A 25,036-nucleotide genomic window follows, 5' to 3' on the forward strand; every position below is an offset into this window, starting at 1 on the left:
AGTGTTATCAAGGAAATAATTTCAGCTTTACATCATTTTTTTTATATTTCTCTCTGAATGCTACATATAAAATAGCCAGATGGTAATATAAAAGAATTATTGCAAATGTCATGGAAACTTATCTTCACAATGCCCTTTAGCTTGGTGTGTTCATCTCAACCTGCAAACATCAAGAAGAGATAAAGATGTAATATCCCTTTACCACAAAATTATATCAAATTTCAATGTCTTCAAACTTTAAATGCATCTAAGAAAAAACTTACTAGAAACGCTTGCAATTAAAGTAATTCTAGCATTTGTAAAAGAGTCGAAATGCATTTAAAGTGCTCTCCCTTCCTCAGCAAGAACAAAGCAGTTCTGAAGAAAAATAATTCCCAAACCATAATTTTGACAAACTAGATCAGATGTTCCTAAGAGAATACATCTTTATTTTTCTGTCATTTTAATATTGCACCTAAATTGGATCTCAAAGGGGGGAGAAAGTTATTTACATATTATTCACCCAGAACTTAATACATTCAATAAGCATCAATATGGAACAACATATTTCATTTACAGCAATATCTAAAATGTTTTAGTCATCATACTGAATGAACTAAAGCCTTGAAATTATTTTTTTTTGGACTCCTGATTTCAGAGGATACAATATTGCCAATTACTCAGAAAGGAAAAATATTTGAAGTTTGCTATTGTGATAGATGAAAAAAATGCTGATTAGATTGCTGCTGTAAAAGGTGTTTCCTCAGCATTTCTCAGTTTTCTGGTTCCGATAGCCATGTGTAGTAAAATGGTGTCAAATGGAATTGTTTTTGCTCTTGATGTATTTTATTTGAGCTATTGGATGAAATCTAGTGCTGGTAAAGTTGGTGTTACAATAGAAATACATCATTCTTGCTGAATATTCAACTGATGTCCGAAAATACTGGAGGCGGTGTAAATGGTAGGTTGTGAAGCCATGCTCATCATTGTGAATAGACACAAGATTATTAAGCCCCTCAGAGTTGCCACCCAGAGGAGGTGGTTGCATTCCACAGATTGACATGAAGAAATTAGAGAAGTAGGTATCTCAGTGAAAAAATAACAGTAATGATCAAATGAAGACAAAAACCATGAAAACAAATTAAGGAGGCTAAAAGAGCCAAAATTGTAGCTGTGTTGAACCAGACTGGTAATCAAAATGTTGTGATTGAGCAGTGAGCAATTTCCTGCTGTCTAGGGCAGTCCTTACCTTCTCTGTGAGAGTGGCACAGAATTAATTGTTATATTTCAGAAATGCATTTCTCCAGGAAAAGATAAAGGCTATTTTACTTTATAGATCTTCTTGTCATGCAGCATCATTGAAGTTTGATGAAATTATGTCAGCAGGATCTCAATTTTGCTGTTAAGTAACTCTCTGCCTTGAAATCTGTGGTATATATTTTAGTTAAAATTTGGAAGAAAGCAAGGTACGAAGTTAATGTGCCACTGGAATATCTTAAAAAAAAAAAATCATTTGACACTTGATTTTGTTGAATTTCTTAAATTGAGCCTGACATCAAATGACAGAAAATAAGAGTGGACTTTCTGTTTGTTTGGTGACAGCTCCTCTTAACTTCTTTGTTGGAAAAAGAAATCAGAATGATCCCTAACTGTACCTAGGTGATTCTACTGCCTTGTACTTCAAGGTAGATACATAGATCTATGATTTTACAATACTTCTTTTTTACTTCTTGAATAATCTCCTGAGTGCTACTTGTTACTGTAGCAGTTTTGTTAAGAGCAGTTTTTTTTTTTTATCAGAGGGACAATGGCTATTATGTGGATGCTTCAGCAAACCAAACCCAGACTACTTCCATGACTACCTACTAACAAGTCTGGAGAGAGGTTGGCCTGAGATAACTGTGTGGCATCCTACAAATACCAGGATCTTCTGGCATTTTCTGTCTTTTCCTTCATTAAATTTTTATGATAACAAAAATCCTTTATTCCACTATATTCCACCAGTTTTCCCTCAAACCTTTACTTTAAAGACTAAGGTTTCCAGGGCCCTTCTACATTCCCCATTTTCCTTAATGTTAAAGAAATGTAAAGCTACCTTCCTTAACATTAAAGTAATGTCAGCTTCCTTACCATGCTCTTCGGAGAGACAAAAACATGAAACAAATTTTATTCTTCCTCTTATTTTGACCCATTGTCTTTACTGGACAGTAAAGATGAGGTAAGGAGGAAACAGGTGTTCAACTGTTTTTCCACTCGTTTCATGCATTCAACTGCATACACAAATAATAATTGAGCTTATCCTGAAAGATGGGATTGTTGATATCAGATCCTTATATGAATGTGATGGCCCCGATTTAAGTTTTTAAGGATTAATACATTATAAGGAAGTTCTTGCATGTATTTTTTCTTTTTGGAATTCCGGGGTTGTACGATAAGTATTATATCCTGTCTTATGTACACTTTGTTGATTGGATTTGTCCTTCTGCCTGCAAAAATAAGTTCATTTTTTTTCCCCAATAAGAAATAACTATAGACTGAGGAAACAACACATCATCTAGACTGAGCCTATTGTATAGGGAACTGAAAGAATAATCTTCCCTTTTTCCTTTTAATCTTGGCGTGATATGAAAGCAAATGGTGGACACAGCAATTCAGAACCTGAGCTCTCATTTATTTCCCAATATGTAACAGAATTTGAAATGTAGTTTCCAGATCCAGGCCAAGAACCTCAATTAGTACCCTGTGGCCACAGAATATTCCTAGAAAACTGAAGTCGCCAGATTACAATATATTTCTGGAAGTGGCCAGTAGCAAAAAAAATCACAGGAGCAAAACACACCAATCAGACCTGATACTCTGCTTGTCTACATTATAACTAACAGATTTTTGAAATATCTGTAGTGTAATATATAAAAATAATCCTGCGTCACTATATGGCTTTAGAGGCAAGTGGGTTATCATTTTTGTGTGTATATCAATGAGTTAAAAAATAGAAAGGGAAGTCTGAATGAATAGCACACAAGAAAAGTGAATATGTAAACATAATTTTGTGTTGTTTTTTAAAATATGAATACAAATATATTTAGACTACTGTTTTCTGTTAACTGGTGAGGAGAGACATTTGTCTGTGTTCTTTAAAGAAAATTTGAATAGAACATACTTAGCACGATCATTTTCATGGATGTAGTTCTGTATTTCTGTTGGTAGAGTAGCTCCTTCACTTGATTCTCAATCCCTCTGTTTCCTACTTTAGAGAGTTGCAGAACCCAATGTCCTAAATCCATTGTTATTTTATTGTGATGCATGCAGGGAGAACAGTTTTAGCCTTCCAATCTAAAGTATAAAAAATTGGATTGCATGTTTGGAGTGGAATGAAAATGGTGCACAGAGAAGTAGATCATTTTATAAGCTACTGTTCTATTTTATGGAATGATAAATAATGATGTAAAATAGGTTTTCCTTTGCATATTTAAACTGTTCAGTGTACATAAATGAATTTAAATAAATTCAAAAATGAGTGTTCTGCCTTGCTGAAGGACTTGGAGAAGTGCTTTCTTCCTACTGTCTTTTTCAATGAATAAGCTACTCTGAATACAGCTTCTTGTTTAGATCTTAAATTTTAACTGGACTTTGACAGATTTAAATTTAATCTGGGCCCTGTAAGAGTCTATACTGTCACTGTTTGTCTGCTGAGCTTGAAGTGACTTGATTTCTCGTTGCCTACACTCCTCCCATCACCTGGGAGCTTTCTGTGTTTCAAGAGCAAGGTATGCGACATAAATTGACAGACTAATTTTTTTAAGTGTATAAACTTGTACTTGTTCTGACTGAGATGGAGTTAGTTTTCTTCCTAGTAGCCTATGTTGTGCTGTGCTTTGAATTTATGATCGAAGCAGTGTTGATAGCATACCAGCATTTTGGTTAAGGCTGAACAGTGCTTGCACAGTGCTGAGGCTTTCTATCTTTGCCTAATAAAGGCTTGGAGGGAACATAGCTGGGATTATACTTTATTATGAATTTAGTAACATTGATTAATCTAATCTAATTAAAAACTGTGGAGAGAGATTTCAACTCCCCTAGGAAAATCATGTTAAAATAATAAATTCTTCTTGCTTACGCACCTTTTCCTAAGCATGTTCTGCTGTTTTAAATTAAATCTTTTCTAAATAAATTTTAATTTTACAAGTGGTGCATCAGGTGGAAGAAAAGTTCAGTATTTTTGTTTCAGCTTAAGGAACTCATGTAAAATTATTTTAATTATTTTATTGCCTTAGTTGATTTGTTTGTTTTTTTCTCCTTTGGAATGAATCAGGTCAACACAAATGGCTTATTTGCTGATTCAAAATAAATGCTTCAAATCAACTGAGAGCATTAATGGATTCCTAAACAAACATTTCTATTAATTTTTCCTGTCATTTTCAACTACTACTTCATATAATGACAAACTGTTTTAAGTACTTGAGATTGATGCTTGTATTCATTCTTCAATAGTCATATTATCTAGCTGTTTAAAAAGGTAATTATTTGGTTTATGTGTGGTTCTGAACATATATACATATATATCAACATTGTGAATAGAATAAATCAGCAGTAGCATCCTTAAAAACAAGACAACTCCATTGACTGGATATGCTGACTCTTCCCACAAGATCTTTCACCCTTGTGACTTGCAATTTGAGATACATGTTTGAGTTAACAAGAAATCATAGCTAAATAACAAAATGTTTGGTTGTTTCAGACATATGGATGTTTGACAGTTAAGTTGTAGTATAAATATCTTAATTTCCACTTAATTGTATTTGCTATTAGAGTATGTGTCACACTTGGTTATCATTTTCAGAGCTTCATCTCTGAAAGATGATACTGATTTGAGAATGATGTCACAACATGAAAATTCCAGTCTTTTCTAGTCATTATTCACTTAAGTACAACATCTCACCCACTGGCAGAGATACGCACTAAATGACCTAATATGTCTCCTCTGTCTATAACTTACGTGATTCTATGAGTGATAGTGCAGTGCAGGAGATCAGCTGTGGGTTTATTGAAGAAAGACAAGGTACTAAAAATGCCTCCATGTCTTAGATATGGATTTATGATTGCATGTGGCAGTTACCTGTACAGATGACACCTGAACACTGTGAGATTACTTATATCCTTTCCTCTTCTGGTCTCCCAGGAAAATGCTTTCACTCTTGAAGCTGATACCTCGTAGCTACACAGATGATCAGTTTTCATTGCATTCCTAAAGTAAAAACTGTGTGTTGGCATGTGTGAAAACTGATACAGAACACTTCCATACGCTGTCTCTTACCTCTTACCTTTTAGGATGTCAAGAGAACGGCTCTTACCTTTTTTTTTTTTTTTCCCTCCTGCATTTCAAATTTCATATCAAAGCTTAGGAAAGGAATTACAATGGGCAAGAGTAGAAGCTATTTTTAAAAGATATTCTACATTATAATAAGACTTGCCCTGCTTTGATACTCAATCTGAACTGGGTTGAGAATTCAAAGTTTGGAAAACTCAGGCAAATTCTACAGTGTTCTGTTTTATGTAGGACATTTTGGGTAGAGTTGCGTACCAACAGAAGTTTAGCTCAGGGTATATGAAGTCCATCTGGACCTTTCAAAGGAATCAAGAGAAATTGTTTACTAAAGTTCACTTGGAGATTTGACTTGGCATTGGAATTAAAAATTCTAAAAATAGAACATGCATGCGTATATTTATTCTGCTCAACTATCTGAAATGTACTTGCAAGGTTTTTTTTCTTGTACAGGTAATAAAATAAAAGTGTTGAAACTTGGGTAAATATGTGTTTGTAAGAGAGAGTTCTCTATAGTCTCCTTTTAATGCCATCAGAAAATTCAGGGAATTTTTGCAGTGTATATGCTGGTCCAGATAGCATCAGCACATAATCTAAACTCATTCTAGCATATTTAGTTTCTAGAGGATGGATTTGTTTTTTTTCCTCCAAATAAACAAATATCTGAAGATTATTATGTGGGTTTTTTTGTGGTTTGTTTTTTTTATCGCTTTTTTTAACATTTTCTGCTGTGTCCAGTTTTGTTAGAGATTCAATAATTCTCCTTTGAAAGTTATCTTTTTGTAAAGAAAGCCATATCTAAAAAAAAAAGAAATGTAAGAGAGCTCATTTTAAAGAACATATTTAGTTTGTCTGTGTTAAACTAGCAGACTTAAAGTTGCCCAAATAATAAAGGTGATGAGCTATACTGTGTTTATCAACTTCATTGAAAGGTTTTTCTGGAGTAATCTGTGGAGAGTAGCTGGGAATGTTTGTTAGCTCATTTAAAGGGAAAAAAAGTGAGTATGATCTGCATTAAATTTAAAAGCTGTCACAATTTTTTTCATCTGAAAGGCATCTGCCTGAACCGTAGCCATTTGAAGACAAGGATAAGGCCTGTCAAGCTCCTTCTCCTGGGCTGTTTGTGTTAGTGCTTCATCTGCTTTGTTTGACATCTCTAAACAACTCTTTCAAAATGTCGATTTTGGCATGCTTTCCACAAAGGAGAACTGAAGGGTGTTGTTTAAGTTATTTGGGCCTTCTCTGTTTTTCTTTCCGTGGCACAAAAATGTGCATTTCTCCTCCGCCTTCCCTCAACAAATGTGTGTTTTAGCCTCAAATGACCCTGGAATCTTAACATGTCAGAGTGTTAATAAAGCACTGAGGCTGTCATAATGTGGGGTTAAATAAAGTCTTCATGAGCTGTCTATTAGGCTGATTTTTTGTTTGTCACTTTCTGTAGTTTCTTTATGGATGCAGCTTGTCTTGGTTTGTGGGCAGCCAAGCAAACAGGCTTTGTCTTTGTTCACTGCTCTGTTTAATTCTCCCTCTCATTCATTAATCATTCCTTTGACTATTTATACCAGTGGCAAGTATAGCTAACACACTTAATGTTTTCCTTTGTCTCAGTGGCACTCTTGGTGCAGGCCAGAGGAGGGCTAATTATTAACTGTAAAGTGACATTAAAAACACATAGATAAGCATACAAATGCTGCATCCAGTGAAATGCAGCTTTTTTTTTTCTTTAACCTTCAAATTCTTGAGGCCAAATTAATTTTTCTTGCTCTGTATAGTTGGGATTTCACAGTAGCAGTGCCAATGTCTAGATAATTAATGAAGAAGCACTGTTAAACCCAGTGAGTCTGCCAGTGTCAGGTTTTCTAGTTTAATTTCTGGACAGCTTAGCTGGATAGTTTGTACCTTACTAGGCAAAAGCAGGGATTTAAATTGCTGCCATTTAGTTGGAAGCAGTTCTCCTCCTCTTTAAAGGTCCCATGTTTATAAGTATTCTGTATACGCAAGGATCAAAATGTGGTTCTTTGTTTCCTTACGATGTGAATGGTTTTAGAAGGAAGCAGGAAAGAAAATGCGATCTATGAGATTGTCCTGAAATTGGAATTTTGATCTTTGTTTTTTGAGACAGTGGTACTGATCATCTCTTTCTTGTTTATGCAAAAGTCTTTGAAACCCTCCTCCTTCTTACTTGTGAATTCATGGTATCAGCCTGACGTTTATTCTGGAACAAAAAATAAAAACTGTGATATGCAGATGAGTCCCAAAGCTGAGGTTTCAGCTAATACTTTCAGTAGGCAAAGTGACCTTCTCCACCAGTGACCCACAGAACAGAGCTTAAGACATTGCTGTATCATATCTTTGGTTATCAGCATGGGCAAAGGTCCTGTTGAATGAGGTAGGAAGAAGTTGTGCTCTCTTGTTCAAGCCTGCATATAAATGAGTAAACCTTCTTCATTCTATTGTTATTGGTAAATTAAATGTCTTTTGAAAAATTTCAAATTAGCAATAATGTTGAGTGTATGACAGGGCGCTTTGCTTCTGGTTAACTCAGGCACATTCCAGCTCCAACTGAAGCAGCAGATCATTAGTTACCGATTGCTTTCTACATGTTCTAGTTAGGACATTGAAATTTTGAATACAGAGAAGACTTTATTTACAATGAAATTGTGTGTGGTGGGAAAAATTTTCTTTTTAAAAAGGTACAGTGATATAGGAGATGTAATGCTAGTTAGATATCCCTGTTTTCTCTGCAGTGTGCCTGAGTGGGCTTTTCCATTTAAAAACAAACCACTCAGAATGTTGTATTTTGTTTTGAAATAACAAAGATTGCTTTTGTACCTCATGGTACTTTCTTGTTTTCACATGTCCCTAGTGCAACTCACCCTCACCATTAACAGTCACATTGAATGAGCTAAATTAAATCAATCTCGCTATAGTTTTACGGAAGAGCTTTTTTTTCTGGAGTAAATTATTAGCTCTTAAGTTATTGACATTTTACCAACCTCGATATTAATATTTTTCATATCCAGTTTTAGTGGTGAGGTCTGGAAAATGAGAGTTCTTCTTTAAAGAAGTTTTCCTGGAATCATGAATGAAATTGTTCTCCTGATAGGTAAGTCTGCTGAAAGACAGCTAAGCTTTTAGATTTTTCATTAAGCTTTTGACTGTGTAGCTCATACAAGACTGGACCTGTCTTTTAGGTAGAATGTCAGCAGCCCAATAACAAAAATGAGGTTAGCGGCTTTGATATGTCAATGTACTAAAAGTAATAGAAAAAATCTCTGGAGAAAAGAGGTAAAGACAATTAATTCATGCAGTACCTCAGTGTATGGCATGCACAGGCAATTTCTTAGATGAGATCAGAACAACTTTGTGATAAGTTGATTCATTAAATAGAGCTATTAGTTCTAGCGGAGTAGCAGTTTCAAATAATCTTACAATTTCTATTTTTCTGTATGTCGGTTACCAGGACATGCTTGCTGATAACTGCTCTAATTAGCTCACAGTATTTTAACAACTTGAAGGTTCTAGTGAAATCCTGCTGGACTTCTGGTATCAGAAGATGCTGGGCTTTGATTGCAAGAAATGTGGAGAAAGTCAAATGCAAATCTGGTCTTTGTGGGTGCAGAAAAGCTGTAATGATATAATAGATGATTTTGACCATAAACATTAGGTTGAAGGAGCAGTATTTGATACTGATTTTACTTTTTACTCATTGTTCTGTTATACTGACATCTCTGCTGGGCCTGCTTTTGAGTCAAGGCAGCTGAAGTCTGTGTTCACAGATTTATTATGCTTATTCATTTAAATGTTCTGTGCAGTTATGGATCCTTTTGTTTCTTCCAGTCTGCATTTTCTTAGTTGTGTTTATTGCATCAACACTACTACACAATATTAGCATTTATGTACACTGAGAAAGCTGTATGAAGACAGAGATGAGTCCATAACTCAAGCTACATCACACTAATACTCTGCTGTGGTGAACAAATTTAAAAAAAAAAAAAAAAGCAATCATTCCAATATGTCACATTTTCCTGAAGTGTTTCTCTCATAGAGAACATTTTTCATGTTGAAATTATTTATGAAGTGTTTGTTAAAAATAAATAACAATGATTTACACTGTGTCAGCAGATGCACCCTGAACATCCTCTGGCATAATCCAGAGTGTCGACTCTCATGACCCAAGGGTGACAGTTTTGATCAGCTTTTCTTTTCAGTTCTCTTGTCCTGTGGAAGTGTGAGGCAACACTCATGATTAGCCAAGAGGCACCAGATTACAGATACATGTGCACACATGTGCATGCAGAGTATTTAAAATAATTTAAAAGTACCAAGACTAGGAGTTCCATGGATTTTTTGGCAATTCAGGTAATATATTTTTTTTTATTAGAAAGCTTCTGAATAACAGATTTAAAAACACAGGATACCTGATATTCAGAGACTGTGTTGGAGAGATAGGGGAGTTGTACTCAGTTCACATTTCTGCCTTTGACCTGTTATGTAGCCTTAGGCAAATGTTTTAATCACTGTCTGCTGCTTTTTTCTTCTCTCCATTTTTTTTTTCTTTGCCTTGCCTACTCAGCTCATAACTTTTGGAAGTCTAGAACTATTTTCTGTTATGCTTCTGTATACCACTAAGGAGAGTAATCATTAACATGAATAAACATTAATTTTATGCGAAAGAGTAGAATCTCCCAATTTAGCAAATGCACTTGGGGCAGACCTTTATAGAATAACGAAGTTGAGGGTTTTCAGAGATTAGCTAAAAGTTGATAATGACTGTCAGATACTAGATAGGATAAATTATATTTGTGTATAGTGGAGCAAAACACAGATATTTACACATAATTTAAAAAAAGATTAGGGGAGATGCAACTTGTGACTCTAGGTGATATTCAAGGCAGTTTGGGAGAATGGTAAACAGTTGCCTAGAAGAGGAGATAATATTTAAGTGTTCTCTATTCAAGTGTCTTCAGATATGAATACTATATCCCTAGGGAAAATAAATAAATAAATAAATCCAGAACATATTTGGGTAACAATTTGTCCAATTGGTCTTATCTCTGTTCTCAGAATATGCAGTCTGAATTTGATAGAAAATTTGATAGAAAAAGCAGATTGATTACCAGTAATACAGTAAAAGAAATCAATTCATACAGCTATCTGCGTTACTAATAATGGCTTCAGAGTTTCCTTCAGAATGTCTTTAGATTGTTGTTTGTAAGAGTCTCTGTGGCCCTCATCATGCACAGCGTATGAAGTAATTGAGCTTAGGATAATCATACTCATTTTGGAGTAAATAGTGTAATTACTGTTTTTCTTTGCTTTTGTATGTGTTGGAGTGTCTTAAGAGAAATTTGTTACTCATCCTTTTTGTAGCTTAAATACATAGCAACTGAATGTCATGGCAGGCTGTACCTCAGGTTTTTCAGACCTCTTGTAAGCAATTTTGATTAAAGATTTTATGTTGACATTATGATAGCATTAACAGTTGCTTTTTCTGTAAATATTTTTTGATATTAAAAAAGGTTACAGAGATAAAAACTAGAAAATGTTAAACATGCTCTAGTGCTCTAAACTTACTAAAAAGTGTATTCAGAAGTTTTTGTGTCTTAAACACACTAGATAGGAGCAGGCTATCAAGAAAATGGAAGTCAGTATTCCAGTCCTGAGGAAATATTGGGCTAGAAACAAAGACACTTGTGTAATATATGGGGAAAATGGGAAAATCCAGTAACTTGTCAAATGTTTGGCTGCAAAAAGATAGTATGTATTGGAAGATTAATTGGAGAAATATGTGAGAGAGACTGTCCAAGTCTCAGGCATTTCTATTTATATGATAAACAATGACAGAGAAATGAAAAGCTTTATTTTCTTAAAAAAGTTTATTCCTCTTGAGATAGACTCAGTGACAACCAGAAGCTAATTTTCTCCCATAAGGTAGGAAGTCTTTAAGTATTAATCTTTTTTGAGGGTGTCCTTTCCTCTTCTGTGTAATAATAATTATTATTATTAAAGTTACACTATTTCCTACATTTGCATGACTGCTCAGAGTGCTTTGTAAGCGTGCATAAAGATTGTCAGCTGAGATATTGCATCTTTTCCATATAAGTAATGCATTATTTCTTTGTATTCTTTCACAATTTGGGCAGCCACAAAGATAGTTACTGTGACTTTGTCTTTATGGTATGCATCTTGATTTTTATTTTTTTAATTTTACCTGGCTTTTTACCCAAGTTATCTTTGACAATGCTGGGAATAAGTATGAATAAAAATTAGCAGGACAGCATTTGTGTTCTATGGGAGTGCGAAAGAAGTAAAGAAGCAAAAAATCCAACTGTAAGGTGATTTTAGACTTAAGATTTCCTGGGAGACTAGACTTGCTTCTTTTCATGTCTCACACTCAATTATGATTATTCATTTCTGTTAGCAGTATATGGATGCTCTTGAGTTTAATTTGGTATCCTGAATCTTGAAAAGATTAAATTCAGACAGGGACTGTGCGACTGTCCTTGAGATTCATTTTCTGTGTTCAGTCATGCAAATATCCCTTATTGGTGAATAATCTTGCATTCCAGTATTTTGAGAGTCATCATATGCAAAGAGTTTGTGCAAGTAACTCACCTGAGCTCAAGGAGGAATAAGCTAGACATCAATACGCAGAGGACATTTAGTCTTCCACATGTCCTTAGGGAATGCCGATAGCATCTGTTAGCCTAATAGCATCTGTACTTTTGTGTCTTTAAACTATCATCTTTAGGTCTTACTGCTTAGATCCTCCAAGAAAGGGAAAATATTTGAGTATTTTTTTCTTGTTTGTTTGTTTTAAAGTAGGACTTGTTTATATAAAGTATTAGAATGTGTTTAATCCACTTCTCATTTTCCTTCCACTCTATGTTAGATCCGACTAAGCATTTCCATAGTTGTTAATAAAGATGGGCTGAGATCTGGCATTTGCATAATTTGCTGACATCCATATTTCTTGATACTGATGAAGTGCTGTATCTGGGTGTGCATGTATCTCCTTGGGAACTTCACTAGCTATGTGCCCACTTTCTGAGAACAGCAGTGCTACTTGTTGAGAGTCTTTTCAGAAATCACTGCTCAGTTGTTTTAACAAACGAATAGGAAATCAGCCAGCAGACTGAAAAGTGACTGATACAGTACTTCTCTGAGTGCCTCTACCAGCTTTCCTCTGTGATTTTGAATGTCTCCTCTTTTCTCTTCAGAAATTGCATAAAGTATATGAATTATTGTGATTCCCTTTCCATTACTCTAGAAATTTTAATTTAACATGAGCTGGTTTTGAAAATCATGTTCTTCTGTGTAGAAATGAATAATAGGAAGGCAGGACTATACTATGTTTCATGTACTACTGAGGAGGTGTACAGCAGGGATGTTTAGACCAGAACCTGTGACATGAGATGAAAGGATCTGTAGTTTTTTTTTTTTTTTTTTAAAAAAAAAAGAAGAAAAAATGGGGAAAATCAGGAGGCCATAAAGATAATTGCATTAGGCTATTTCTGATGGTGATGAAAAAGCAAGTTGTGTTGTTTTCAAGTCATTTTCATTGTGGCCTTCCAATACTTGAAGGGAGCATATAAATAGGAGGGGGAACGATTGTTCACGAGGCTGGATAGCAATAGGACAAGGGGGAATGGTTTTAAACTGAGACAGGATAGATGTAGGTTAGATATTAGGAGGAAGTTTTTCACCCAGAGGGTGGTGACGCACTGGAACAGGTTGCCCAGGGGGGTTGTGGATGCCCCGTCCCTGGAGGTGTTCAAGGCCAGACTGGACGTGGCTTTGGGCAGCCTGGTCTAGTGGTTAGCGACCCTGCACTCAGCAGGGGGGTTGAAACTCGATGATCTTTGAGGTCCTTTTCAACCCAGGCCATTCTATGATTCTATGATTCTATGATTTTCCAAACATATCTGTAGAAAAGATAAAATTATATTTTTATATATGCATGGGTTTCACTTCACTAAACAAAAGAGGTAGCTGGGTTGAAAAGTTAATAATTGTATTGAGCTGCACAGCAGAAGAATCTACTTTTAGTTAAGCTTACATCTGTATATTTTATGTTTAGTGTTTCAGAACAAAATATTGGCTTAACTTGCATGATCTGCTTTCAGTTACCAGAGATAAAGGCAAATGTCTAGATCCAAACTTGGGAAAGAGTAATAACTCCTGACAGGATTCCTATTTTTCCATGTGCACACTATTAAGAAGTGGGTATTGGCATATTTTGGCTTATTCAGACTCGAGTTTGGTACCTGTTTCTCTAGATGGAAAGTTCTAACTGGTGACCAGCAAGCTAGCAAAGTACTTTTTCCAGCATGATATTATCATGATCATTATGAAATATGATTGTGATTATTATTTATTTATTTTTTCTTTGAGATCCACTTCTAAATTTCCTAACAACAGAAATTAGCACTTAAGAATTCCTTTCTCTCTGTAGTACTCGCTACTCATTCCCAGTGGTTAGGTTTTTTGTTTTTTTTGTTTGGTTGTTGTTGTTGTTGTTGTTGTTTTTGCCAGGTCTGTATACAAGTAATGTAGGAGAATGAAGCCTCCCATTTTGTCCTGAACACTTAAACTGCATAATAACTTATTATTACTACTAACGATAACTCTAATAGCACTAACGTTACACTGTTCTTCTAAACCCTGATCCCACAGAGTATATTCGTATATGTATTTTTTCACATTCAACATAGTGATAGTGCAGATGACCCCTAATTATAAATGCTTCTGTCATAGCGCTTCCTGATGCACATGCAGATATTAAAACTTCAATTGCAGAAGAATCCAAAACAGCATAAGAGAATTCAAGTATTGTTGCTGGTTGACCACCAGTGAGTATTACCCTCCCTGGCAATATGGGGTACATACATAAAGATTTATCTAACATTATCAGTTTTCTGACAATTATAGCCTATCTTTTCAGCAAGCAGAATATGGCATTCATCACAACTGTGATAGCAGTGTTAAAAAAGAGAAAATACCTTAGTTATGTAAATGCAGAGTTTATAATGCAAAGGGGAAATAAATTATTTTCATGTTGTATCAGCCTTTTAGTTTTGCTGCTTAATTGCTTGTCCTTGTGCTGAAGTAGAAAATGGAAAAGAGATCTCATTCCCATGGCCGTATTTTGCCATTTCACGGGATGGCAGAGGCTAGGAATTGCAGAGAAAAGGACTGGCTGCTGCTAATTCTTACCCAAACTATGGTGAGAACTATTCTTCTCCAGCAGCCAGCAGACTTCAGCTGGTGTCTGTTTTCACAAACCCCGAAAGACACATCTTTAAGGGAGAATGCTATTAGCCAGTACAGATTGAACACCTTGATCAGCAGTGTGAATGGAGGCCCAGACTGTAATTGAGACGCATGTGGCTCTGTCAGCAGGTGATGGCAGACAGACACACCTGAATGACAGTGTGACAGGGAGCAGAGACAGGGGGCCCCATTTAGCCACTCTTACTGCTGGAGTGATGAGCGCACGGGAACACAGTCTGTGAATTATCAGCAGGCCAGAATGAGATGAGGCTTAGGGAGGGCTGCCAGACAGTTTGCAATGTGCTACACATTTCTTTCAGCAGTTACTATTTTGCTATGCATAGCCCCTTGCTATTAAGCAGACAGAACAGCTCATATCCTGTGGACGGATTATAGATATGTCATATCACTGAAAAATTGTTTGTCTTCCACAGGTGTATGGGATGCCTTCTAAAGCAGGCAGAGCACATGACACTTTTCAACACTCTTTTCGATACTGATTTGGCATTCAGGGTCTATCAAAGGAGAAATCTTTCACATGCAATTATGACAGAAAATAAAGGTGATGAAGTGTTGTATACAAAGAATGGAGAGAGATCAAAGGACTGTAATGAAAACTGATTACAATAAAAGAGCTGCTTCAACCCTGAGAACTCTTCAGAACTGCTTGGGGCATGACAACACGCACACTTGCATGCACAAAGGAGAAGTTGCAGATAAAATCACAGGCACTAATTCATAGGAATAAATGAAGAAAGCAATACATGGCTACTTGCTTGAATGTTTTATAACATATTAAGAGACTAAAATGACATGAAGACACTGGTCTAATTTGGAAAATTCCAATTTCATACTTTTGTAAAGGCTTCTTTATTGAAGTATGGACATAATGTGAAAGTTTTTTAAATTTATAACTTCTGATAAGATTGCTCATAGGATAGAGGAATGTTTTCAATTCTTCTATTGTTTTCTTGATTAATCTCCTGGAGGTCACACACAGAATAAGTCACTTATCTAAGTTTAAATATTAGCAAGGAGACTGTTCAGTACTGTTAGTTGCATAGTGCTGGAGAAATTAATCAAGTTTAACCCTCTATCCTTTTGATTCCTGTTCTGGTTTAGACTACTCAAATGAATTTTCATTGACTTCGAAGTGTGTTTCCTGAATTCCTAAATTGAGTACTGCAGCCATTCATTGGGCAGTTTCAGCCGGCAATTTTATATCTTCTCAAGCTTAGGGCTGTAGTTTATGCTAAGCTCCTTTCACATGGTTCAAAGTTTTGTACAATTGAGGAGTTCTTTTTTTAATATATGTATTCTTTAATAATTTGCCAATACATTTATATTGAAACAACTATCATTTTGCACAAGGTAAGGAATTGACACTCTTTACAACTGTGTGGTAGAATTATGCTCTGCCAAGATTTCTCATAAATCATGAGCTTAGCTTCAAAGCCAGAAGGAAGAAGCATTTTCTGAAGATTCTGCGGAGCTTACTTTTTTTTCCCCAATAATATTATATTCTGAATGAGTAATTTTATTTTCAGCTTCAAACCAGAAAGTTTTACCTGAAGCAACACTGACTCAAAACACTTAGTTTTGCTAAATGATTTAGCTCCTTGTTTTGTGTGAAACAAATACACTTCAGTATTTGAAAACTCAACTACAAAACTAGAAACACTGATTAAATTTTAACTGAAGCCAGAAAAGCAACTTCCCACTCCTAATATCTTCAAGAGGTCTGTCTTATCTTCTCAGAATTATATTAATTAATTAAAGGGAAACATAACTCCCATTTTTAAGAAATGGAGAAGAACCTGGGCAATTACAGCCCTCAGAGCCTCACTTCTGTTTGGAGAACATGGAGCAGATTCTCCTGGAAGTTATCCTAAAGCACATGCGAGACAAGGAGGTGATCTGAGACAGCCAGCATGGCTTCACCAAGGGCAAGTCATGCCTCAGCAATCTGGTGGCCTTCTATTATGGGGTGATGATATTGATGGACAAAGGAAATGCAACTGATGTTGTATACCCACACTTGTTCAAGGCCTATGACACAGTCCTGCAGCACATCCTTATCTCTAAATTGGAGAGAGACAGATTTGAAAGGTGGACTATTTGGTAGATAAAGGGGGATTGATACTCTTTAACATCTCTATCAATGACATAGACAAGTACAAGGTGTTGCATTTGGGTTGGGGCAATCTTAGACGTGAGTACAGACGGGGAGAAAGACTGAAGGAGAGCAGCCCTGCAGAGAAGGGAATTCTCGTGATTGAAAATCTTAACATGAACCAACATTGTGTGCCTGCAGCCCAGAAGACCAGCTGTATACTGAGCTTCTTCAAAGGAGGGTGGCCAGCTGGAACAGGAAGATGATCATCCCTGTCTACTTTTCACTTGTAAGGCCCCATCTGGAGTACTGTGTCCACCCTGGCACAAGAAAGATGTGCAACTGTTGTAGTAGGTCCAGAGGAAGCCATGAAGATGATCAGAGGGCTGGAGCACCTCTCTTGTGAAGAAAGGCTGAGGGAGCTGGGCTTGTTCAGCTTGGAGAAGTCTCTGGTGAGACCTCATGCAGCCTTCCAGTATTTGAAAGGAGCTTATAAACAGGAAGGAGACCAACTTTTTGCATGGGCAGGTAGTGACAGGACAGGGGGAGATGTTTTAAAACTAAAAGAGGGAGATTTAGGTTAGATGTTAGATGGAAATTCTTTTATCAGAGGTTGGTGAGACACTGGAACAGGTTGCCCAGAGAAGTTGTGGATGCTCCATTCCTGGAGATGTTCAAGGACAAGTTGGGTGGGGCCCTGGGCAGCCTGATCTGGTGTTTGGCAGTCCTGCCCATGGTAGGGGGTTTAGAGCTTGATCTTTAAGGTCTCTTCAACCCAAGCTGTTCTATGATTTAACTCCAATTGTACTACGATTTGTTGCTTTCACTCTAAAGCACCGATTCTTTCTTTGTATCACTGTTAAAATTAGGAAAACCTCTCTAGAGAGGTCAGTGCTCAGGTTACCACTGGTAGTAAGAGTGTCTTTAAAAGTGATGGCAAGAAAAAAAAGATGACTTTATCTATATTGTCTGCTTGCCTAACTTTCCCTAAGGATGATTATGCCACTGTATACTATCAGCCCATATATCAGTGGCTATAGAGAATGTCTAGGTCTTTAGCATTAGGCATTTTATGTTCATATGTTGAAGGGTTGGACTTGATGTTCTCAAGAGGTTCCTTCCTACTTCTACAATTCTGTGATTCTGTTTTTCACTCTGCTTTCAATACCATTTAGACTCATGTTCTTAACTTCAAATAAGGAAAACACACAATTAGGTAATGGCCTGGGCTGAGTGAGAAGAGTTTTAAGGCATTTGATTTGATGCAATGACCACTCTTTTAAAGACAGTTATTTAAAATCACTGAAACCATAGCAACAACTTGTGTTCTAGAGAAAAAGGGCACAGCAGGCCAGCATTAGCTTAATTTTTGTTGCCCTTTTCATGACCATGATATTAATATTTTAGACGGAGTGTCATTTGCTTATTGAGCGATTTACAGTACCGACTGTCACAAAGTGGAGCTAGTAGAGATTTAAACAAATTTACCTCTGCGAGATTAACTAGTTGAGCTTTGACTTAACCTTCTGAGAATCAACTTCTTTTGTATCTCATTAGCACTTTTTTATTTGTATAACCTTTATCTGCAAATGTAGGTGTTACAGAGCTTTCAGGATGAAATGAATTGGAACAGATTTCAAAGTGTTGAATGCTGTTAGAAAACAGTGTAAAGCATGTAAACAAAAGTACACTGGAATAACCTGGGTTGTATGTATATTTCTCTGTTTATGCTGCATAAATTATTCCTGAAATTGTCCAGTACTGTTGATCTGAAGGAGTCCTTTTATCACCTGTATGTGCAATGAAAGCTTTGGAAACTGATCAATATAATTCACAAGGTGTGTAGATCTTGCAGTTAGGAATCTGCTTCTACAGCTTAAAACACTTGAGCTTACATTGCTAGCAAAAGTGGGCACTCAAAGTACTGAGTCTTTCCTCTATCTTTAAAATATGTATTTTTAAGTTATGAAAAAAGAATGCTAAGTACTATCTAAGGTTCTTCTTGAAAAGGGAATCTATTGATGTTTTTTATAACTATATGTATTGAATCAAGACAGAAAAAAAATTGAAAACTAGTTATGGTGTTTGACCATCTTGAATGTTCCTGACAAGTTATAGGACTTGAACTAAAATATAATTTCCATAATAATTAAAATAGAGCAATAATTAATTATCGGATCTCCGTCCACTGAAAAAATATCTCTTTGAATTTCTTATATTATGTAGTGCTCATTTCAAAATTAGTGAGTTGTCCGCTCAAGTGTCAAAATAAGCCTGTACAGATATATTCCAAAATGAACAGCTTACAACTTAATATACATTGTTCAATCTTTATATATATTGTTCAGCAGCTTCAAAAATCTCTTTATGTGCAAAATAAAATGTGCTCAGAAAGTAGTGTAATTATAACATGAATGTTATGTATTAAGTTTCTTTTATATTAGTGACTTGAGAATAATAATATAGACAGATTATTTTAAAAAGGTGATTTGTAAAATTAGTGTTAATGATTTTTGACAGTGGGTGAAAGATGAAGTGATTCTGAGCCTATTTTAACAGCAAGATTCTCCTGTGAAGTTTAGAGCTGCTAAAGCATGTTTTAAATTATGAGGGATGCTCTGAAAGTAATGCCTCCTATTTTATTATATTAGCCCACCACATCAGAGGCAGATGTTGATTGTATGGCAGTAGAGTTGGTACCTTCCCACCAATATTCCATTACATTTTGTTGCCATGTGACAGATGGCAGCAGACTGGCAGTCTGACAGAATAGTGACTGACATGGAAGTGCATATGAAGCAAAGGTGTGTCATTGATTTCCTCTATGCAGGAAAAATGGCACTCACTGACATTCATTGACACTGAACTTTGATGGAGACCAAACAGTGGATGTTAATACAGTGAGGTGATGGGTAGTGCATTTCAGCAGTAGCGACAGGGACATGAAAGACAAGACATGTTCCAGAGAGCCATGCAGATTTTTATGAGCTGCATACAGGACCTAGATCATCACTGGCAAAAATGCATAGCTAATGGTTGTGACTGTGTTGAAAAACAACATTTTGTAGCTGGGAATGTGTTCTATCAAATAGTGTTATTTGTGGTCTTTGTATCTGCTGTAGTTTCTATGGAAATTAATAAGCATTATGTTTGGAAAACTTAATTCTGCTTCCAGGTATTGGCAAAACTAGGTACTTAAAAGTCTTCTCTTCAGTCTTCCATGTCCACTACACTTATTTTGTAAAGCTTGTAATGTGGGAGTATCTGCGCTAATTCTGTGCTACCATGATGCTGTCAAGTAGCCTAATAAGCTCAGTGGGTGTATCTTTTCAACTCATGGTGGAGATGTGACACACAATGTTTGAACTTCTAGATCGAGGCCTAGAAAACATGAACTTTTGGTAAATTTTGTTCTTATTACTGTTTATAGCTTTACTACAACCAATTTGTATTTTTCTAACAAAATTCCTTCCGTTAAAATTTTCTATTTTTGCATGTTTATTTTTTGTCATGTGAAAACAAAATATATATCTTTTTTGTTATGAGGTTATTTAAAGACGGCTTTTGCAGTTGTACCCTTCCAAATTATCAAATTGAATATCTGAAGTTCACAAGCTAAATGTTCCTCATGCTGTTTCTCAGAATCTTTGTGTTTGTAGTAGTTATAGAAAAGATGTCTATGGAAAAATACAAATATACATATATACGTGCAAAGTATGAAATCCTCTCAAAGTATTTTTATATAGAATGCTAGTTTTATTGTTACTATATGTTGTCAACTTTTAAAGATTTTATTTGTTGTCTTCTGCAGCCTTCTGCAATATTGCATGTTTTTGAATCTGCCACTGTGTAATTTTAAGCAATTTAAATCATACTTGACCTTTATAAAATATTCAGAGAAACATGGACTGTTTGAGTCCAGTAGACCAAAGCTTTAGAAGGACTTGTGTCTTTGGAAATATCAGTCTTCATCTGTTGGAGATAATGCCATTTGTGGATGTTTGTAGATATGCCAAAAATTCCTGCCCAACCACATGCCTGTAGTTAACTTGGCTCTTCTGCTAAAGCAGCATTGTAAGGGTTGCTGAAGTGAAGGGAAAGTGCAGTAGTGCAAAAAGCAGCCTAGCCTGAGAAACTGAGATCAAAGGATCCCCTGTGGCTTCTAATCCTGGCTCTGACTTCAACTTCCATTTAATTAGAGTCAAATCACTGAGGCCTACATTCTAAAGTGTCTGCTAATTTTTGGCTACCTGACTTTGGGATATGTTGGGCTATTTTTCTCATTCTGTGCATCTGCATCTTTCAGGAATTGCAGGAATTGTGGATACTCAATACCTATAAAAATCCTGTAATAACTTATTTAATTTTACACTAAGGAATGAAGAGCTCTAAACCTGTGGACTTGTTAATGTCAGTCTGCTCTCTTCTCTGGGTTAATTTTCCAGAATTCACCTGCAGATCTCACAAAAGTGTGTTAATACTTGTAAAGTAGTAGAAAAAATTCTGAAATTCAGACAAACCCATAAATGATTAAGTGATGGAACATTTTTCAAAGGTTTTGCTGCTCTATTGTTTTTGGTTTTGATTAAAAGAGTACAAAACAACAACGAGCACTAGGTTAAAAAAAAAAAAAAAAGGCCCTAGAACAGTTTGTAGGGCCAGTACCTGGGGCCAAAGTATGTTTTCATAGAAATTAATATTTTTGTAGTTGTAGCTTACCAAACTATTTAACTTTTTCTTAAGTCCCCTCTTGCCTTTGCAGTGTAATCACAGTTATGCTAAGAGGGAGAACTTTTGTTTTGTTTTAGAGAGTAAAAAAAAAACCCCAACCTATAAAGCAGAAAAAAAGAGTTTATTGCTTTCTCATTGCCGGGAATACTAAAATATTCCAGCCCAGTAATACCAATCCAATCATTCCAATCACTCCTATGTAATATGACTTATTAAAATGGGATTTATTGTCAACTTAACAAACTACATTGTTTAATCTAATGCTCTGTGTAGATGTTACAAATGCAATGTGCATCTTGCTAAAAATAACTGAAGATAACATGATATTTATTAAACAGATCTCATATTTTGTACTATGAGATGCTAGTATTGTTTCATGTGCCATTCTTCTCATTTGAAGTAAGTTTTTATAAATCAAAAATAGTCTGTTGCGTGAGGTATGGCGCATCAATTATCTACTGCACTAAGGCTGCTTTTACTGTAACATGCACAAGATAGGTAGTTGGTCATCTATAGCCACTGAAGAGCTGTTGTAAGAGTCTTCAGTCACACATAACTCAGTCCACATCTGGGGGAAGGATGCTTCATTAATTGCCTATGGATTAGGCCTCATAATTCACTTGTCCTGAGAATGCAGTATCTGTTTGCTGCTGTTATTGAGTGCTTCCATGTATACACATTTTTAAGTTTTTTGTTTGTTTAAATGTAACTTCAAAAGAAAGAAGGCTGATCTCTTGTTGGACTAAGTCAAAAGAATAGTTTTTCTTTGAATAATATCTAGCTGGAAAACTCCACTGACAAATATCAAAACTTGGAAAAATACAACGCAACAACAAAATCTAAGCCTTTTGTGATGTGGAAAGAGAATTACAGCAGCATTGCTGAAGTACAGGTGGCAGGAATTTTCAGTCATCTCAGAAGTACTTAATTTTCAGAAGTGCAGCCCAGCAGCAGTGCTTAGTTTATTTCTGTCTTGGGTATAGCAATCTACATTTATAGGGAAACAAAGTGGTAGTTTTCACTTTTTGTCGCAGCATGGCTGATTCATTGAGGCATTAGAAGTGGTTAATGACTATCAAGGTACCAACATTTTGTGGTTGGAATGTAGAAGTAAGCAGTCAGCAATGAGTAGCTCAAATGTTTTATTGCAACCTGTGTAGTTTAAATGGAATCACCTGTTTCTGTCGAGTAAACAGCAGCCATTCTATTTAACTCAAATATAGAACTCTGAGTCAGTACAAAAGTTACTTTTTTATATAAACAGGGCATGAAAGATTTCTCAAATTTTATGATCAGTTGTCCACTGCATCTTTTCTAGGTTCAGTTGCAGTGATAATAGAAAGTAGAAGTACATTTGAAGAGCATCCTGGGAAAGATCTGTACTGATCTCTTTCAGATCAAAAAAGAAAAAGCTGAAACAGAACAAGGAAACTCAATAACAATCTTTAAGGTCTGTGTAGAATACAGAGTTGGGTTTCTGGCAGAGCCCTGTTAAGATTTGGACTGCATCTTTTCACAACTTTTGAGCAAATTGACTGAATAAAAGAGCATCACACATGGTAGGTAGAGCTCTGGCTTAAGAGCAAGGGACTCTAAAATTGTGAGCAATTTAATTCTATAGTAAAAGTGCATGGGACAAGTGTGTTGTGGATTAGTCTTTGCATATATGCTTTCTCAGTTTGTGTTTCTGTTCTTAAGAAGTGACAGTTGCCTTACGTTCAATGCTGTCTTGTGTTCAGATTGATTAAACTCTGCCTGTCTCTGTCTTTTACTTCTCTGACAAGGAAGGGAGATCTCACTGAGCTTTCTGTATGGTGGTAATTGCTAGCCCTTGAATGATTCTTTATTATCCAGGAGATAGCAGAGACTTGATGTAACAAAACTGACTTTCTGTGTAACCTTCTCATGTGGTTTCTAAAACATGCTTGTGCAGCCTATTATCTGGGGAGGATGTCTAATAACTTGCAAGTGCTTACTGAATCCACGGCTTTGGCTTACTCCTACTCTGGTGGTTGAAAACTCTGCTGCTGATAATGGATCTCCACAGTGTACTTGCTTGTGCTCCGAGATGTAGCTGCTTTGAGATTTCTTCAGACAAGCAACAAATATCCTTCCATGCAGAATGCTTCTGCTAGGCTTCTAGTGGGCTTTTGAAGGACATGACTCTCACTTTATAAGTTGCATATGGAAGTGCTGCACTTCTGCACCCAGTATACGCTCACATTCTCTTCTTGTAGATGCTCTAATAAATCCTTTTGTTTCAGAGAAAATTTCTTCAAGCAGTTAACCTATGTGAGATTTCACTTAGTGTTTGTAGGAACACAGTGAAAGATAGAAGCTAGTTTGAAGACGAGAAATTGTACAGTCAATGCCATAGTATTTATTTTGGCATAGTTTTTTTTTCTGGCCATACAAAACTGAATCTTGAAAGACTTGTTGACAATTCAAAACATATGCTCCTTATACTGAAGGTCCAGTATGGCATAAAGAATCTTTTCTGGTTTTAGTTCAGATGTAGTTATTCACCTAGAGCCACAGGCAAAGAGGGAAGGTAAAATCTTGTCTTTAGGCATGTAGGAACATGGCACCCTCTCCTTCTTAAGAGTCCTTTTTGTGTCATAAATATTAACCGTCTTTTATCTTAGATTATGTCACTGATTAGCATAAAGTCTATTTAAATTCAGAGCAGCTTTTCTCAACTAGTATTTAGCTGCAATGCTGCTGGTCTTCTTTCAGATGTGAAAAATGATATGCATGCCAAAATCTCTGTCCACTATTCATACGTTATTACCTCTAATGTTCTTTGCCTTGCTTGTAGTGCATGCATACCTGTTGTGTATTCCTGAGTTTACAACAGCTCAGTAACTTGCTTTCTGATATAATAGCAGCCTTGAAAATATGAGGTCCATCTTTTTCATTGGATTTATTTAATTTGCTACTGTCTATGTGAAAGCAGTTTCTTAGTTTTTAGGGTTGGTGTGAAAGCTTTGCAACCCAGTAGTTTTTACCTGCGAGGGAATGCTGCAACAGAAGTTTTAACATTCTTAAATCAAAGCATGGTGCCCTTGGGCATAAGGTGCTTTGTTTGAGTAATTAAAAACAAAACTAAATTTTACTAGGGCTTTGTGTCTAGCTAACAACTGCATTGTCTTGTTGAATTACAGACTACAGTCTCTTTATCTTCCTGGATTTACACTGCTGAGACTTTTGTATTTCAAGAGCTTCACATTTGCTGGACTGTTATGACTTTATATATATATATGTATATATATATATGTCTTGTTGCAACCTTGAATGTGTATCTACACCAAGGTTTTCATAAAATTTCTCCTTGGTGAAGCACTACTGTGGAGTAGCACTGATGACAGTTCTAGTAGAAGAGGAATCAGCATTTTTACCGCTATGTCATCTACCCTCTCTGACTGACCCCACAGCTCAGCAGCTGATAGTATCTTGTCTTTTATGGTATTGACAGTGTTCTCTCTGTTGGAAGTGCTGCACAGATGGGAAATTTTAAAGGAAAGGCTGGTGTAAGCAAACTAGAAAAAGTATTGTGTCAATCTTCAGAGGGCCATCAGAATAGCAAAGACTATGTCACTAAACATAATGCCTCT

General features: G+C 35.9%; 1 protein-coding gene across 10 annotated transcripts in view; it reads left to right on the top strand.

Moving 5' to 3' along the window:
• LRMDA (leucine rich melanocyte differentiation associated) overlaps positions 1-25,036 on the top strand; it is a 656,329-nt gene that overhangs the window by 433,817 nt on the left and 197,476 nt on the right. Inside the window, exons 6-7 of one of the 10 annotated variants that reach the window (XR_002438975.1) lie at positions 8,326-8,408; positions 15,013-19,370. The exons of 8 other annotated variants lie outside the window; for them this stretch is intronic. The gene's annotated coding sequence lies outside the window, so the exon portion shown is untranslated. Of the gene's footprint in view, positions 1-8,325; positions 8,409-15,012; positions 19,371-25,036 lie in introns of those variants that run through there. One more of the 10 variants, XR_002438974.1, reaches the window with a different exon arrangement.

The sequence above is a fragment of the Numida meleagris genome, chromosome 5, assembly GCF_002078875.1.
Source record: "Numida meleagris isolate 19003 breed g44 Domestic line chromosome 5, NumMel1.0, whole genome shotgun sequence".
NCBI lineage: Eukaryota > Metazoa > Chordata > Aves > Galliformes > Numididae > Numida > Numida meleagris.